This window comes from Equus caballus, chromosome 31 (assembly GCF_041296265.1).
Source record: "Equus caballus isolate H_3958 breed thoroughbred chromosome 31, TB-T2T, whole genome shotgun sequence".
NCBI lineage: Eukaryota > Metazoa > Chordata > Mammalia > Perissodactyla > Equidae > Equus > Equus caballus.
This window is the reverse complement of record NC_091714.1, coordinates 23,405,521-23,422,020: the sequence shown is the minus strand read 5'-3', so window position 1 is coordinate 23,422,020 and position 16,500 is coordinate 23,405,521. Positions and strand designations below refer to the sequence as shown.

General features: G+C 39.9%; 1 protein-coding gene across 12 annotated transcripts in view; it reads left to right on the top strand.

Annotated features, from left to right (window-relative positions):
- Positions 1-16,500, top strand: part of ADGRG6 (adhesion G protein-coupled receptor G6) — a 133,006-nt gene that overhangs the window by 45,538 nt on the left and 70,968 nt on the right. The window lies entirely within an intron of this gene.

Below are 16,500 nucleotides of genomic sequence, written 5' to 3'. Positions count from 1 at the left end.
CATCTCGTAAAGGTAGATTCATCCAAGCTAAGGCGCATTATTTATTGACTTATTTACTTGTCTTTCCTTCTTCTTTCTCTCCCTCCTTCCCTTTCTTTCTTTCATTCTCTCTCAGGGCCAGGAATTATACTAGCTTTGGAGATCAGTGGTAAATAAGATAGTCCCTGGGCTCGTGGACCTCAAAATGTACAGAGCTGATACTCAGGTGTTTTTAATGGTGCACCTTCCTGGCCAGCATTTACTCTGACTGGTCAGGGCCCAAGTCCTAATTGTTATGGGTTGTTAAATATATTTAATATTACCCCTGTTTACGTTACTGTCATGAGGATAGCTCTGTACTTGAGAAGCCAAATTTTAATGAGCCGGGTTGTTGATATATAATGAGTAATACCTATTAGAGAAACCAGAAGAGTCAGTAGTCTACCACTGTAGGAAACAAGCAATGATCTGAGCCTGAATTGAAGGACGGTGATGAATTCAGTGTTTAACCGTATCAGTCCAAATGAGCCTTGTGTGTTGGGCTTATAAGAGGCTTGATCTTGGTGGCACAAGGACTCTGAGCCATTTTCCAGGATTTTCTTGCTGGCCCAGTACAGTACTTACATAGGTACTACCACTGAGGTCTTCTTAGATTTTCCTTTTGCCGTACTCACTGTATTTCTTCACATTCATTCTAATAACAGTCAAGTCTTACTCAGAAAGATTCTCCTTTTCTAAGATGACTATGTTCATTGCTATGAATGCAGCAGAGTTAAAACTTAACACTATAATGAACAATCTGATTTTTAAATTCCTGGGGAACTCTTCATTATAGCTCCCAAGTACTGACAAGAGTTTTATTGGAATAAGGTAGCTAAATATTCTCCTGGATTCCTATGTTAGTTTTTTAATATTTTGGACCAAACTACTATGTTTTTTCTGGCCAACAGATTTAAAATCTAAACATAAAGGTTTATTTTTCATAAATATGTTTTGAATTTGACCTTCACAGGGAACATTTTAAGTCTTGTAATCAGTGAGTACCTCCTTACAGAGAACTACTGTGATTATGTTTTTGTGGTTGGATTTTTCTGAGCCCATTAGCTACATGGTAATGGAGTGATGGAATTAAGGTTTTGAGAGTTGTCACACCACACGCTTACCAGAAATTCAATAAAAAACACACATGAGTGATAGGTGTGTGCCCTAGCACAGCGTGCTTTAAATGGTGCTTGTTAAACCCTCTAGAGGAGACGTCAAAGGCAATATGAAAATCCAACTTGGATCAGCTGAGCCTTCTTATAATTGGACTTTCATCAAAGGTTAAAAGATGAGATGGAAGAGGCAAATTTAGACGTAGGCACGAGAATGGTCATTTTTCTAGTAGGAACAGCGTGTATCTTTGGATTGGTAAAAATAGGGTCATAGGAAAATATCATTTTCTAATTCCCTACATTATAAAAGTTCCCCTCCTCTGTTCATTCCTGGCATCATTTGAAAGCATCTGTTACTTCAGTGTGAAGACGAAGTTCACTTCACTGACAGATGACTTCCTCTCTGTGCTTCAAAAAAACTCATGGGTCATTAGCAATGATATATTTAATCAGGAAGTGTTTTGTTGAGATATTTAGATTTCATAGAAGAAAAAAGAACTAGTTTCCTAAAAATTACTTTAAATCTTAATGGAAATATAGGAAATTTTATTTAAACAATATAGTTTGATTAGCGTTCCACAATGAATTATTTAATGAATTTCCACTTGGTTAGATCAATCTGGAAAAGTTCTGCATTCCAAATTTGTTAAGAAAAACATCACGATTTTTAAATTACTCGTCTTTGGTCTACAAATTGATTGGGATTTGATGAGACTATCATTATCAATTTTTTTTCAATACAGGTTATTTTTTTCTTGACCTGGAAGAAATAAGTGTTGGACCTAAAGAGAGAACTAAAATGAGGGAGCCTAAACTTGTGTCAAAGTTAGAACGCCGTCACCTTCTAAACCATTAAAGCTGAAATATTAAGTAAGTGACCGGACGTACCCAGGTAGTGACCGGAACCAGAACTCACGTCTTTTAGTTCTCACAGTTTGAATGGAGATTTCTTTACTGAGCATCCTCAACGCCTGTTGTTTCATTCAAGCATAAGACAGTGAAACGACCTGATATTGCAGGGCGAGTTGCTGTGACTCCGACTCAGAGATGGAGGTCAGCCTGTGGGAGGGTTAGCAGGGAGAACGCTTCAGCCAACACCCGTGAGGGACGTGAAGGCAGCACAGGGAGAAGGAGAAGTTGGGCTGCGACACAGTCACAACAGTGGCCTCAGCAGACACTGCAGGCAGCTCTGGAGCTGGGATGCCCTTCAGAGTTCTTACATTAGGGCAAGGGGCCTGGGCCTCGTAGCCCTGCTTTGACCGGTCACTGGATGGGGCTATCCTGGGGAGGCTTTGGGGAGGTGTCTTTTTCAGCTGATGGCAGTCTTCTGAGGGAGACGCAGCTGGGAGCTGTCGGTGGCTGACGCTCAGCAGCTGAGAGAATGAGTGGCGTTCTGAAGGGGGGTCTGGGCAGGGGTCTTCAGCATCCATCACACAACAGTAATCAAATGACTCTTCTATGTCAGCCAGTGGGCGAGGCCATTTCTATAGGGTTTCACGCATGTCCACAGTAACCACAAAAAAGGAGGTGATGTCTTCCCTTTTCTGAGAAGAAACAGAGGTTTAATAACTTGCCCAAGATCACATAAATGTGGCAAGACTCCTTGACTCCAGAGCTCGTGTTCTTTTCACGTTGCGTCTTCTTACAGTAAGAGAGATGGTGGAGTGGACTATCTAGACTCTACGGTTCCTGGAAATACTGATTCTGAAGACAATTCGAAGAATAATTCATTGTCATTATTAATACTGTGACCACCAATACTACCACCACTAGGGATGGATTTAGCATGTAATGGGACTAAACCAAGTTAGATGGGATCCCTAACTTCCAGAAGTGTACTGACTAGAGTACACAAGAAAAGTCATGCATTGAAATGATACACAGAAATCTCAGTTTTCTCATCAATAAAATAGTGATAACACTACCTGCTTTGCAAGATTGTTGTAAGAATTTAATTTACATATATAAAGATAATAGTACATGGCTTGAGATACCTTAGGCACATAAAAATTTATTTTCTATGTTTACATTTATTATAAGCATACGCGTATTAGACAGTATTTGCATTGACCATAGTTGGGAAATAGAAACAATTCTCTCTTTTTTTTTTTTGAGGAAGATTATCCCTGGGCTAACATCTGTCGCTGATCCTCCTCCTTCTGCTGAGGAAGACTGGCCCTGAGCTAACATCTGTGCCCATCTTCCTCTTCTTTATATGTGGGATGCCTGCCACAGCATGGCTTGATAAGTGGTCCACACCCAGAATCTGAACCGGCAAACCCCGGGCCGCCGAAGCGGAATGTGCAACCCTAACCACTATGCAACCAGGCCAGCCCTGAAACGGCCTCATTTTAATTTTAATTTGTAGTGTCCTCTCAGGCAAGTCAGTTGGTATCTCTGGGCCTTAGCGTCCACGTTTGTAAAATGAGGGGCATGACGTGAGTGATCTAGGTTTCTACAAGCAGTAATATCCTACTAAATGTGGTTGATGATAGAGATCCAGATGGTTCAAGAGGAAACTGCATAATATCTACAACTGGCCCCACAGAATCACACAGCGACCCTCCTACATCGGGAAGCTTTGGGCACCTCTGCTGTAGCCTCTCTTCCTCATAGTAAATCATTTTCCTCTTCAGTATTTATAATGTGTGCCTTACACATGGCACATGCTCAGTAAATGTAGATTGAGACAAGTATATTGTATAAAACAAATATAATCTCAGCCTAGAGTGAATTCAGTTTAACTTTTGTCATGACCAACAGGAGGAAGGAGCAAGCAACTTGATGTTCTACCATGTACAAATCCTGGTTGTTAAAAAAAATTTATCTTGTAATGTATATATTTAAAATATATATAAAAGCATATATGTTAATAGTGTATATATTTTGAAGTACGCACATATGTGTGTGTGTCCTTTTTTCTCAATTTCTGGATATTTAAGTGGTGAATCTTTGCCACGTGTAGCACTGGGCACTGGCGACTTAGAAGGGAATCAAATAGATGTGGAAACTGTTTGCATATATATCATATATACATCCAGAAGGCACACACATTATGCATATACGTGTCAACATTCACCCTTTTTTATTCTGTCCTTTTATTTTTGAGTCGGATTCATCTTATGAATTTGTGGTATTTAATTGAGAAAAAAAAAATCTCACGAGAAAAGCAAGCAAATAAAATTAGATGAAGGGTGCCAAGGAGAATAGTCTTAAATTTCAGAGGGTGTACCACGAGATTTTCAGATCTCCCTCCCACCAAAAAAAAACCCAACAAAAACCAGCACAAGCCTTTCTCTATGTGAACGAAGGAAATCTGTAACTTTGTGCCCTGGCCTTACACAGTGTCACAGTATGAACTCGATAAGTGGGTCATCTTAGAGATGTCCACTTGTGTTTTTTTCTTCTCTTTACTTCCATTTTTATTGGCTATAACCCAAAGAATCAAAGAGGATGCAGACAGTAAATGGCTCCCACCCGACCTGTGTCCAAAATACATTTTAGTTCTGTCTTCCTTACCACCAGTTACTAAAGGAGGTCAAGAGGAAAGTGTGACAGTTTAATCGGCCATAATGCTATTCCAATTATGTTTAACGAGATGCCACTCATCTTGCGATGATTTAATCACAATTTATATCAAACATTCTTAGTGTAGAATGTTTCCTCCTAATCTCCCCTAAAATCCTGGATGAAATCAACTGAACATTGGCATTATCTTTTCTTGTTTTACTTCTTTGTTTTTAATCCACCGAAGAAAGAGAAAGGATCAGCACATTAGTATGACTTGGATATTGTACCAAGTGGAGTACAATTTCATATACTTTTCTCATTAAAATGTCATTAACATTACAATTTGCCTTTATTAATGTTACTCGAACTTAGGAGATTTTCTAACTGAAGCCCTGATTTTTTTATACTTCTGAAAAGAATGTGCCCCGGGAGGTAGATGCCCATCTTTTTACATGGGTTTTACATCACTAGAAGCCATGTAAAAAAATTAAACTGTGAATGGAAAGGCTGTCCCTAAAAATGACGTCATGAAGCAGATTGATAGAAGCAGACAGGATATAGTGCTGCCTTTGTCCTTTGCTTCAGCAGCCCGAATCGAATTGTTGAATAATGTGCCTGGGAGGACAGTAGTGCCTTTCACTGGATCACTGTGCACAGAGCTCCAGCCAGACCATGTGCTATTTCCAGTCAAGTATATGGAGGGTTTACATACTGAGAGCAGCTGTGAGGATGTTGGCATGGGAGCACCTCCAAAGCCGGTTCAAACAGAAACTGAGACTTGCGTCCAAAATAACTTGTGTGAGCTATAGGTGTTTAATTTTCAGCTCTCCTGTGAGCACATGTTTAAATATAGTAAACAGAAATGATACAAGAGGCTATCCTTTAAGGTTTTGCTTTCTTTGTATTCTGTGAAAAGGGGCTTTGTTGTGTCCGAGTTGGTAATGAGCAAACAGGATCCTCAGCTGTCAGCTGTACGTTGTCTTATATACAATCACGTACAAGATTCTCTTTCATGCTTTGGCCAAGAGCTCTGGCTTGCATTTTAAGTTCAGTGTGATGCATGTATTTCTTACTGACTATGTTATAAGATAAATGGTGACCAAGGACCTTCATCTGTATTGTCTGCTTTTGAATCATGACTTAGTTTTATAGAAAAGAAATTTGTAAAACATCATAAAATAATACCCATAAAAAGTATTAGAGAAAAAAATATTTTTGATAATTTAAAAAACTATTCCTTTCAGATAAAATCACATATATGTAAACTATTAACATCACTTTACAAGCAAATATTGTTTTATTAAAATTTCAATTAACTTTTTTTTTGTCCATTTTGCATAGTGAGGCTAGCAGTCTTTCCACTTAGAACAGTACCACATTGGCTGGGTGGTCCTTCAGAAAAATGCCTGATTTCTTGCTCATGCTAAAAACTGAAAGTCAACTGATTATCTTGGAGGTAGAAGATTATTTTGATTTCCTTTAGTAGAGATTCACCTCAAACTATCTTAGCAAATAACTTTCAGAAAGATCTCTTAGTCCAGATAGCTTCTTTATACTTTAACTCATTATTACAGAATCCTGAAATCTAAAGTTTCTCATCTTTTTTAGGTTGAAAGTTGATGCCAGAATGACACATAGTGTTCCCATCATAGACCCTTCACTAGGAAAGTTATATACGGTCATGCATTGCGTCACGACATTTCAGTCAACAATGGAGCACATATACGACAGTGGTCCCATAAGATTAGTACCATATAGCCTAGGTGTGTAGTAGGCTACACCATCTAAGTTTGTGTAACTACACTCTATGATGTTCACACACCATGATATTGCCTAACAATGCTTTTCTCAGAACGTATTCCCGTCATTAAGCTGTTCATGACTGTATATGTATCTAAAGCTTTAAGTATTGATATTGGGATCCCAAATTGCCATTGTTTGAAATTCCCCTTTCAGTTTTTCTGTAAGACAGACCCCCCATGTGATTTCAGAATCTCTGGGGCTCTGAGTCTGCCTATTCACCTGTGTTATTTTGATGAGAGCACGGTGACTAACCTATGTGCTGTAGCTTCTACTGAACCAGAATAGTGTTATCCCTGTTCTCGTTTCAAAATAACTTCCTGAGATAATACCCTACAAACTTCCCTACTTGGTATTCCAAATGGGATCATGAAAGGAATCTGTATATTGACATAATATTTCTTTCTCTCAAACAACATTCCAGAGCTAAGTGGTAATGAAGGACCTAGAAGCAATTTTACAGAAATTTCAAATGATCATTCGGCTCCCCCAATAGTGAATGAGGAAGATGGATGCAGCTCAAGGACTCCTACACTCTGCAGCGACAGTGAGCTTGGCTCCCAGTTCAGACCTCTTGGTCAGGCTGTGCCTCTGACTGGAAGCATACTGCTGTGTTTGTCTGTAGACCACCCAGCCCACCCACTCTTGGTGGTTTGGCCTTCGCTCTGCCTTGCCTGCAGGTGTGACCTGATCCACCCACCTATAACAAGTCAGTCTCCCATTTTTCTGCAGTTTAAAAATATAACTGGCTGAAAGAACGCAGTAAGCAAGTAGACCTTTATACTATCCTGGAAACTTATAATTATGAAGTTTGGTGAACTTCACGAACTTTTTCTAGTGTTTTTGCTGCAGACATGATTGATGTGGAGGCTCCCTGGGGCAGGGGTGAAGGGGTTTAAACGTAGAGAAGTTGAGTGAGTTCCTGGGTGTTCATAACCTGCCAGAGGCTCTACGTGGTTAGCACTTCCATCACCTCTTCCACAACACAGTGCAATTAGAAAGAGAGAAACATTTTGGCAATGTTACGGCAAACCCAAATTCAGCCATACTTCTCAATTGGTAGACTAACTTTATAAAAGTAATGAACTATTTTTTTTTTTTTGTCCAATAAGCTGGTAGGCATCAAGAACATGCTAAAGCAGCTATATTAAGTAGAAAGGAGGTGTTTTTTTTCTGATGTAACCACACTCTAAATCTTCACAATCTGTCACAGCTTGCTCCATAATTCTAAGCCAGCAATATTCAAAATAGCACAATAAGTACTGTTAGCAAGATGTGGAAACTTTCTCGAGCAGTCGGAATATAGCCCAGAAGCCAGGATGTTTGCTGACCATTAGCTCCACTTGCCTTCCATCTGTATTGGCTGACTTACGACTCCAAAGTGGACAAGTGAACACAGACAGGCTGAGACTCATAACACTCAAAAAGACCCTCTTGCCTCCTAATCTTGTTGACCTACACATCAGTTCACCCTTTTCCTTAGGGAATTGTCAGATATCTTCATGACTCTTCTAGAAGATTCTTCCTAGTAAAGGGAGCATTTGAAGCTCTGTTAGGAACTGAATCCATCATCCATACTAGGATTTCAGAATCAGAGGAGACATTTCTTTCAGATGTTGAATCCCAGGACTCAATGGCTGGTGACTAGCTCAGGGTCACATTGTCAGTTAATGGAGAGCCAAGACCAGACCTCAGTGTGATCCCACCTGTAATATGGCCACATGTTCCCATAAATGTGGATTATTTCAAGAGGAGGGCAATCTAGTCTTTCTTCTCTCATCTGGCAAAAAGTAATAACTCAGTTAATGCCAACTGTTGTTGCAGTCATTGTTATTTTTATTTATCTGCCTCTGCACATTATTGTTGTGAAAACAGTATGTTTTATGGGTTCATAGGGCTTGTATTCAAATTTTAAAGAAAATGCCTTGAAAGTCATCATTTTAGATCTGGAAAGGATCCTGAGAGACCTTCTAGTTCAGCTTCATAAATGACTTGTCCTTCCCAGAATGATTTTTTTCTACACTAACAAAAAATATTTTTTGTTAGCTAGATCTTGTGATTTGGCGAGAAAGAAGTTTGAATAAAGGAAATCTTTTTAAAGTTGAATTTCAGAGTTTGCTGAAAAAGTTAATCTATTTCTCTCTCACACACAAGAATCCTCTAATATATTATACTTGAGATCTGTGTGTGAAGTTAATACTATATAAATATTTTGAAAAGTAATTAATTCCAGTGATGAATTAACTTAAGGCAGTTGGCATATTTAAACAAGCTGTTTATATATAAAATGGGAAGTTTTACTGAAAAAACATTTTTTTTTATTTTTAAAAATCTATATTATGGAATTTTTACTTCAATGCTTTCTTATTACTAAGATGTTTACATAAAAATGTATTCCATAAAGGGGCAAAATTCTGTCAGTTGCATCAGTAATTTGCTTTGCTCAAAACCTTGACTATTTAAACTGCTTCCTTTTATGTGTACAGACCTGAGAGGTTTTTTATGCCCTCAAATTAAAGGCTTATTTGGAAAATTTGAGCTAAGATGCGCACTTACCCTGCCACTGCCATCTTCTTCCTATTATATTCTTCCAACTTATTGGGAGAACAAGTTTGTAAAACCAAAACATGTTGTAGCTATTAATTTCAGGTTCTTCACCTGCACCACATAACGTGGAATAAATTGGAAGCAATAACCTTCACTGACTTCTCAAATTTGTTTTACTCCTACCTCCCCTTCTGACCACCGTCTGGTAACCAGATGTAAAGACATCTAAAAGAAAAGTGAAGATGAATGGAAATAGGGGCCCAGAAAATTAAATGAATGAATGAATGAATGAATGAATGAATGAATTGAAATATGGCTAACATGCTCTGCTAGTAAATAACAACCATAACCACAACAATACTAAGAACTAATATTATTTGAGCATCTTACTACAAGCCAAGTACAGACTAGTACTTTATATGGATAGCTCGTTAGCTGCATTCATGTGCTCAAGAAGTCAGTAATGCACTGTGTAGCCAGTAATGACATCATTGCCTTCATGGGTATAAGAACTATAATTAGCTTTTATTAGGCTAAGACATTCTCTACTTATGTTGGTAGTATTTAGCAATATTTTTCTGGTTATTGCCAACATACACCAGTTTTACCCTGCAAAGTTCCCTGGATAATCCATATGGAAAGATTTTCTGTAACATTCTCAAGTGTGGAATGAACATTAGGTGAGTGTTGTTTTTATAGTTCCCTCAGTGTTTCTTTAGGGGTCATAAACACATGAGATCAAAGGAAGGCACATCTTCAGTGAACACGGGGTTGGTCACCTGGCTGCTTTTATCTTACCCATCAACACTTAGGCTTGCTTCAGTGCGTCCTTGTAGCATTCATCTTTCCTGCCACTACGACTGCTACTTTCTTCCCATAAACAAGCTGTCAGGGTGGCTTGCTGTCTTTTGTCTTTCTTCTTGTCGTCTCTCAAGTCCTTTGAGTTTGGCTGCAGTGATGTTTACCAGGGTCTTTCTTCACTGGTAGCTTTGTGTTGTTTATTTGTATAAAAGGGTGGAGTTTTAAAAAATATCTGGCTAGACACAAATCTGACTATTTTACTTTCCTATAATTAAAACCTTTGTATTTTCACTACTGCTCTTATAATTTATCATTTTCTTTAGCATGGTTATGCAAAATCCTACAGAATCTAATCTCTGCATAAGTTGCCATCTTTATCTCTTATTTCTCCTCACTTTGTGCATTCTGCTTCAGCTAAACCAAACTCCTCAGTTACTTTAACAATCCATGCTCTCTCTTCCCTGCAAGCCTCTGCACCCACTGACACTACTGCTTGGAACACTCTTTTCTTTTTCTCCTCTATCTCCCCTTTTTACTTGGCCCGCTTCTGTGCTGCATATTTAGGTCTCAGTTTCTTCGTCTGGTAGAAACGGCACCATTTCTATGAAGTCTAAACCTAGATTATTACATTCATCTACCTGCTTCCTCAGAGCAATTTTCACATTGTATTATCACTATCTACTTATTTATCTGTATTTGCGATAATCTATCTGTTCCATAAAGTCAGGGATTATAATTTATCTATGACTGTATTCCCAGCCCCCAGCACAGCGCCAGGCACATAGATGCTTGGTAAATCTTTATTGAGTGAACTCTATGGGTCATTCAAAGAATCTTGTCTTGTTGGATCCCAGAGAAGATTTTGACTTATAGAAATCACACTTACATGCTTGCATTTGCATTTTCATAGACGTTTCTTGTGGTGGTGTGGAGAATGAGTTGGAGGTGATAGGACTACTGACAAGAAGACTAGTTACTGAGCTTTTTGTTCAAGAGAGAAAAGATGAGAACCTTAAACTAAGCAGCCATGGGAATGAGACGAGGGAATAAGTTAAATAACCGTGAATAAAATAAATGTCATCACCCTTGACAGACTGTTTGAGATGGTGTGGGAGAAGGAAGAGAGAGGGATATTCAGAGTCCTAACTCGGATGATTCTCATGCTACTCACAATTATAAAGTGGATGAAAACAAATCATCTGAGGAATGGTGTTTGGCTTGAGAGATCTCTGGGATCTCGAAGTGGAGATGTTGAGTTGACATTCGCAGTTGTGGGTGTGGTGCTCAGCAGAACGTGTGTGTCATCAGCATTTGGATACAATGAAGGCCTGTGTTTGGATGAGCTCACCCAGCGAGAATGAGTGTAGAGAGAGGAGAGCTGAAGAGAGAGGGGAGCCCCGCAGAGTGTTGGCTTGAAGCACACTTGGTTATAAGGAACAGAAATCCACTAAAGCTGCATCAAGTGAAGAAGTGGGACAGTAGGTGTAGTAAGAGTTCTTGTCATAGAATCCAAGGACAAGCCACAAAGAACAGCGCCTCCCATTAGTTACTGGACGTGGAATGTCTAGAAAGAAAGTCTTTGTGTTTCTCAGGCGCCTGGTTTTCTCTCATCATTCTGTTCTCTACATTTTCTCTCTCTCTTTTCTCTGTCTGCTTATCAGTGGCCTTTGTTTGCAAGTGGCCAAGGCAGCTGCTGCCTTTGAGTTTATATAACCTGATCATTCTATTGTCCTTCACTCTCTAATAAATTATCCATATCTCTAACTTCAGATTCTTAGAGAATCTGGCAGCGTAGCCAAGCCCATGATCTGGTTCTCTTCAGGTCGGGTGTCCTCCCCGGGAGCTGTGGTACAAATATGACTCCAAGAGATGTGGGAGGGGCAGATCTTCTTGGGAGAAGGATATGCATGGAGGTTGTGAGTAGCTTCTGCAGTATGTTGTAATTTAAAGGAGGACTTGTCAGATTTTAATGTGCTTATGAATCACTGGAGAATCTTGTTAAAATACACATTTTGGTTAGTAGGTCTGTGTGATCCCACAGTTTCACAAGCTCCCGGGTGATGCCGACACTGATGCTGCGGATCTGAGGACCATACTTGGAATAGCAAGGATTGTAAGGGCCCGTAGAGCAGGGAGAATGCTCAGAGAAGGTGCAGACAAGGACAGGAGAAGAACAAGGAGAAGGTGGGAACTGTGGAGGAGAGACTCAAGAATCAGGGAGTGTTCAGAGGTGTTGAATGTTGCAAAGGGTGAGTGAGATAAAATTGGAAGCCTCTTGAGTATAAAGAATGTGCACAACTTTGTGAATTCTTTTCAGTAGTGCTCAGAAGCATACGCATCAGAGAGCAAGAAGGTCCATAGCTAGATTATTACAGAACTGGAGGTGTGCAGTGCAGGAGTGTGGAAGAGGATAAGAGACGTGCATGTATTAATAGAGGGTAGATTAAGTGATAGACCATGCAGCTTTAGCTTGTTTCAAATTATGAAATTGCCTTTCAGTTGTTTTTTTTTTTTTTTTGGAGGAAGATTAGCTCTGAGCTAACTACTGCCAGTCCTCCTCTTTTTTGCTGAGGAAGCCTGGCCCTGAGCTAACATCCGTGCCCATCTTCCTCTACTTTCGTATGTGGGACTCCTGCCACAGCATGGCTTGTGAAGCAGTGCCATGTCTGCACCTGGGATCCGAACCGGCGAACCCCAGGCCGCCGAAGCAGAACATGTGAACTTAACCACTGTGCCACTGGGCCGGCCCCTCAATTGTTTTTTTAACAACGAGAAAGACTCAACCACTGCTTAAGAGAGAACAGTTTCCCATACAAATGTGTGTGGGTGTGTGTGCATATGCATGCATGTGTGCTTGTGTGTTTAATCCTCTTGCATGGGATATATATCTACATAATAAGCTGACTCCAGAAGCATTTTCAACAACAGTTCACCTGTTTGGATCTTCCAAAAGGATTACCTTTTGCAGTTACTTATGGAATGTTCTCATGCCAAGGGGATTATGGAAAGACAGGACTTGAAGTCTAACCATTAACAACGTTACAGCAGACGGAAGTTTGTTTGAGGGTGTGGTGCGTGTGAATCTCTTTGGAGATTCAAAAAGTTGTCAGGCTTAATGGTGCCTCATCAAGGGGCCTTCAGTTCAACTTGTTATTAGTTTTCTAGCTGTGTCAGACTTAACTGACGTGATTCAAGTAAAGAGCTACCCTTTTGAACTCGTGCTTAAGTTGTTGCGGTTCCTTCGTATTCGTGGTGCTTCCGGAGAACATTTTGAGGTTGAAACATGACAGAGGGAAGTCAATTTTCCAGTACTCTCTGGGGAAACCAGTGTTTTAGGAGGAGTTTGGGAGTGAACTGAAATCCTTGCTTGGCTGCTGGAAGCTCCAGCAGGAGATTGGAGTGACCCGTGTAGCCCTGGTTTAAGAGTGACCCTCCCCTACATGGAAATGCTATCCTTGAGTGAGGAGTTTGAAGAGGAGGATGAAGGAAAGTGGGGATGGCTGCCAAGTCTGTCACATTAACAGAATCACACATGTCACAGCCAGATTGCCTTCAGATTCCTTGCCATCCTGGAAAGAATCTGAATAGAGGCCTGAAATCACTTAAATTTAAATACTTACTTTGATGAAGTTGTTCGGTTCTGTATATTATCAGTCATTTAATACATGCCAGCATCTGAAGTCTTATTTATATTTTGCATTTCAGTGATGTTACATCTGGGAGCCTTTTCTAGATCTGGAGAAATGGTGATTTAGGCATCGGAACTGGTCGTAGGGCTCTCAGTTGCCAGCCGTTAGGTTTAATCTTCAGAAACCAACAAGGCTGCTAAATATTTTAATCCTTTTTAGGCAAGTGAGAAACCTTTCCTTCATGAGAATTTAATGATAGTCACATAGATGATTCAAACAAGGGCTTGAATAGATGCAAACTGAGCAGGCAACTTCAGTCAAATTCTCTGGAGGTGATTTTCACCAGCCAGATTTTCCAACAAATTCACTAGCAACAGTTTTACACACATGCAAATAAAAAGCAAGATGTAATCTAAATGCCTTCATTTCGTTCAACATTTAACACAGTGTAGGAAAAACACTTATTCCGTCTATAGCTCTGTGTTGAAAGCAGCTGAAATTGATCTCTTGATTTATCTCTTGGGATCTGATACTCCTATCTTAGATTTAAAGAACATGGTATTGGATTTACAGAGAAGTACTTGCAGCAAGGGTGGAGTAAGAATCCCAATGTCTGTGATTAAAGAAAACCTCATAAGATAAGGGTTATTCAATCTATTATATCTAAATGTTGTTTATAAGTCGAGCTGGGCTTTGGCATGCGTGGGGGGGTTTTCTATTTTAGATTTGAGTTTCTTCGAATAATGAAGTTTTGTGAGACCATGCATGAGTAAATTACTAGTAAACATTTGCAAGCATAGGCAAGAGCCAAGGGTGGGGTTTGGTTTGCTGTTTGTTTAGATTACCTGAAAACTTTTTATTTTTCTTTTTGGTGAGGAAGATTGGCCCTGAGCTAACATCTGTTGCCAATCTCCCTCTTTTTTGCTTGAGGAAGATTGATGCTGAGCTAACATCTGTGCCAGTCTTCCTCTGTTTTGTATGTGGGTCCCTGCCAGAGCATGGCTTGATGAGTGGTGTGTAGCTCGTGCCCGGGATCCAAACCTGTGAACCCCAGGCTGCCCACACTCTCTAACATTCTTTACTCAAATATTTCAAAATTAGTTTCTTAAAATATTAATTTTAGGGTGATTACACTATATTTAAGAAATACATTATGTTAAGAAATTAAAAAATACTGTCTCTTAAAACACTACTTGGGCTCACCACTTTGCTCTGTCATTTGTTTAATTGTAGCCACTTTCTTTTTCCTGTAAAGACACTACACTTATGTTCAGAAGATTGGGTTGAATCTTGGTCCTGTTATTAATTAGATGTGTAACTTCGGGCAAGTTATATAATCTGTAGTAGCCTTTTTTGTTTCATCTGAAGGTGGAGGTGATACTAATTCCCAGGGTTGTTATGATGTCAAATGAGGTAATGTATGTGACAGCCCTTTCCTGTGATCTGTTGTAAGTATAATGAATATGATACTGTACCTAGTAAATTGCCATTTCATCCAGTTAAGATAGTTAGTATATAGCATCACTATCTCTAAATGCTGTCTAGCTACCATAGATAAGAATCATATAGAAGAATGCTTTAAATGTTTTTTAAATGAATATTATGGATGTCTTCTCTTTCTTTTTTCTATCCCAATGTGTGCCCAAGGGAGAAAAGATTCTACTAAAGTGTGATGCTATTTTCCCCCTCTTAAATTATTGATGCACAGATTTTGTGTTACAGTAATGATTAATAATAGCCAATACTTAACTAGTGCTGACTCTGTGCCTGGTCCAGCTCCCAGGACTTTGCAGTATGGACCCGTCCAATCTTCTGAATAACCCTGGGCAGCGGGTGCTGTTATTACCACTGCGTAAGGTGGTAAAAGTGAGGCACAGAGGGATTGACTTGTTCACGATTACACAGTCAGTGTTATCAGTCAAACTGGATTTTCCTGTACCTTTCATTCAACTTTTAGGGAAGAATTTGGTGAAAATAATGAATCAGGGTAAAGGAAGTCACGACCATTACTTGGGTCTTGGATATAGTGGGTGGCATCTCATTTTGGCAAAACAATGCTTCCTGAATGCATGTGGGAATGACACAGAGATCATGTCTTATTTTCCTTTCTATTTTTATTTTTTAATCTTCAGTGCCTATTACTGGATACATTATTGTGAATTTATTAGGATTACTTCTCTCTCCTGAGCCCAAGATACAGTAACAGGTAGCCAGACTTCTCAGAGGGGCCCAGTCCTCTCAGTGCCGTGCTGTGAGAGAAATGCTTGGAAGAAAGAGCCCCCAAACCCCAAAACCCCATCCAAAGAGGTACTCCAGAGCTCATGCACTCCGTATCTTTTTTCCATACTTAGATTTTTTTTTTTTTTTGAGGTTGATTAGCCTTCAGCTAACGTCTGCTGCCAATCCTCCTCTTTTCGCTGAGGAAGACTGGCCCTGAGCTAATAAGATCCGTGCCCATCTTCCTCTACTTTATATGTGGGACGCCTGCCACAGTGTGGTTTACCAAACGGTGTGTAGGTCCCCACCTGGGATCCAAACCGGTGAACCCTGGGCTGCCGAAGCTGAATGTGTGAACTTAACTGCTGTGCCACCGGGCTGGCCCCATACTTAGATTTTGTTTGACTTAGTTTCGTATAAAATAATTAGTCACTTTTGATTTAGGCACATTTCCATTCATTTAAGCTGCTCTTTCATTCATAAATTTAACATATTTTATCGAGGGTCTCCCGTGTGCCAGGGACTGTGTGAGGTCCTGAGGAGTAAGATGGTAAACATGACAGTACATGCCCTCTGCTCGTTGAGCTTAGAGACTCAGCGAAAAAGCTCACAGGTGGGAGTCACACAGCTGCTCTGAAGAGTGCTACTGAGGAGAGGAATGTCGCGCTCCAGGGATGGATAAGAGGAGGCATTTGGCGAACGCTGGATGATCATAAATCTTTTTCCCTGTCCGTCTTTAGTCCTGTACAAGATGTTGGAGACTTAGGGAGGAAGAGCAGAGGGAGGGCAAGTTAGAAAGAATGGACAGGGGCAGAGTTGGCAAAGCACACAGTGCAGACTACAAGGCAGCCACGGGGAGAAGA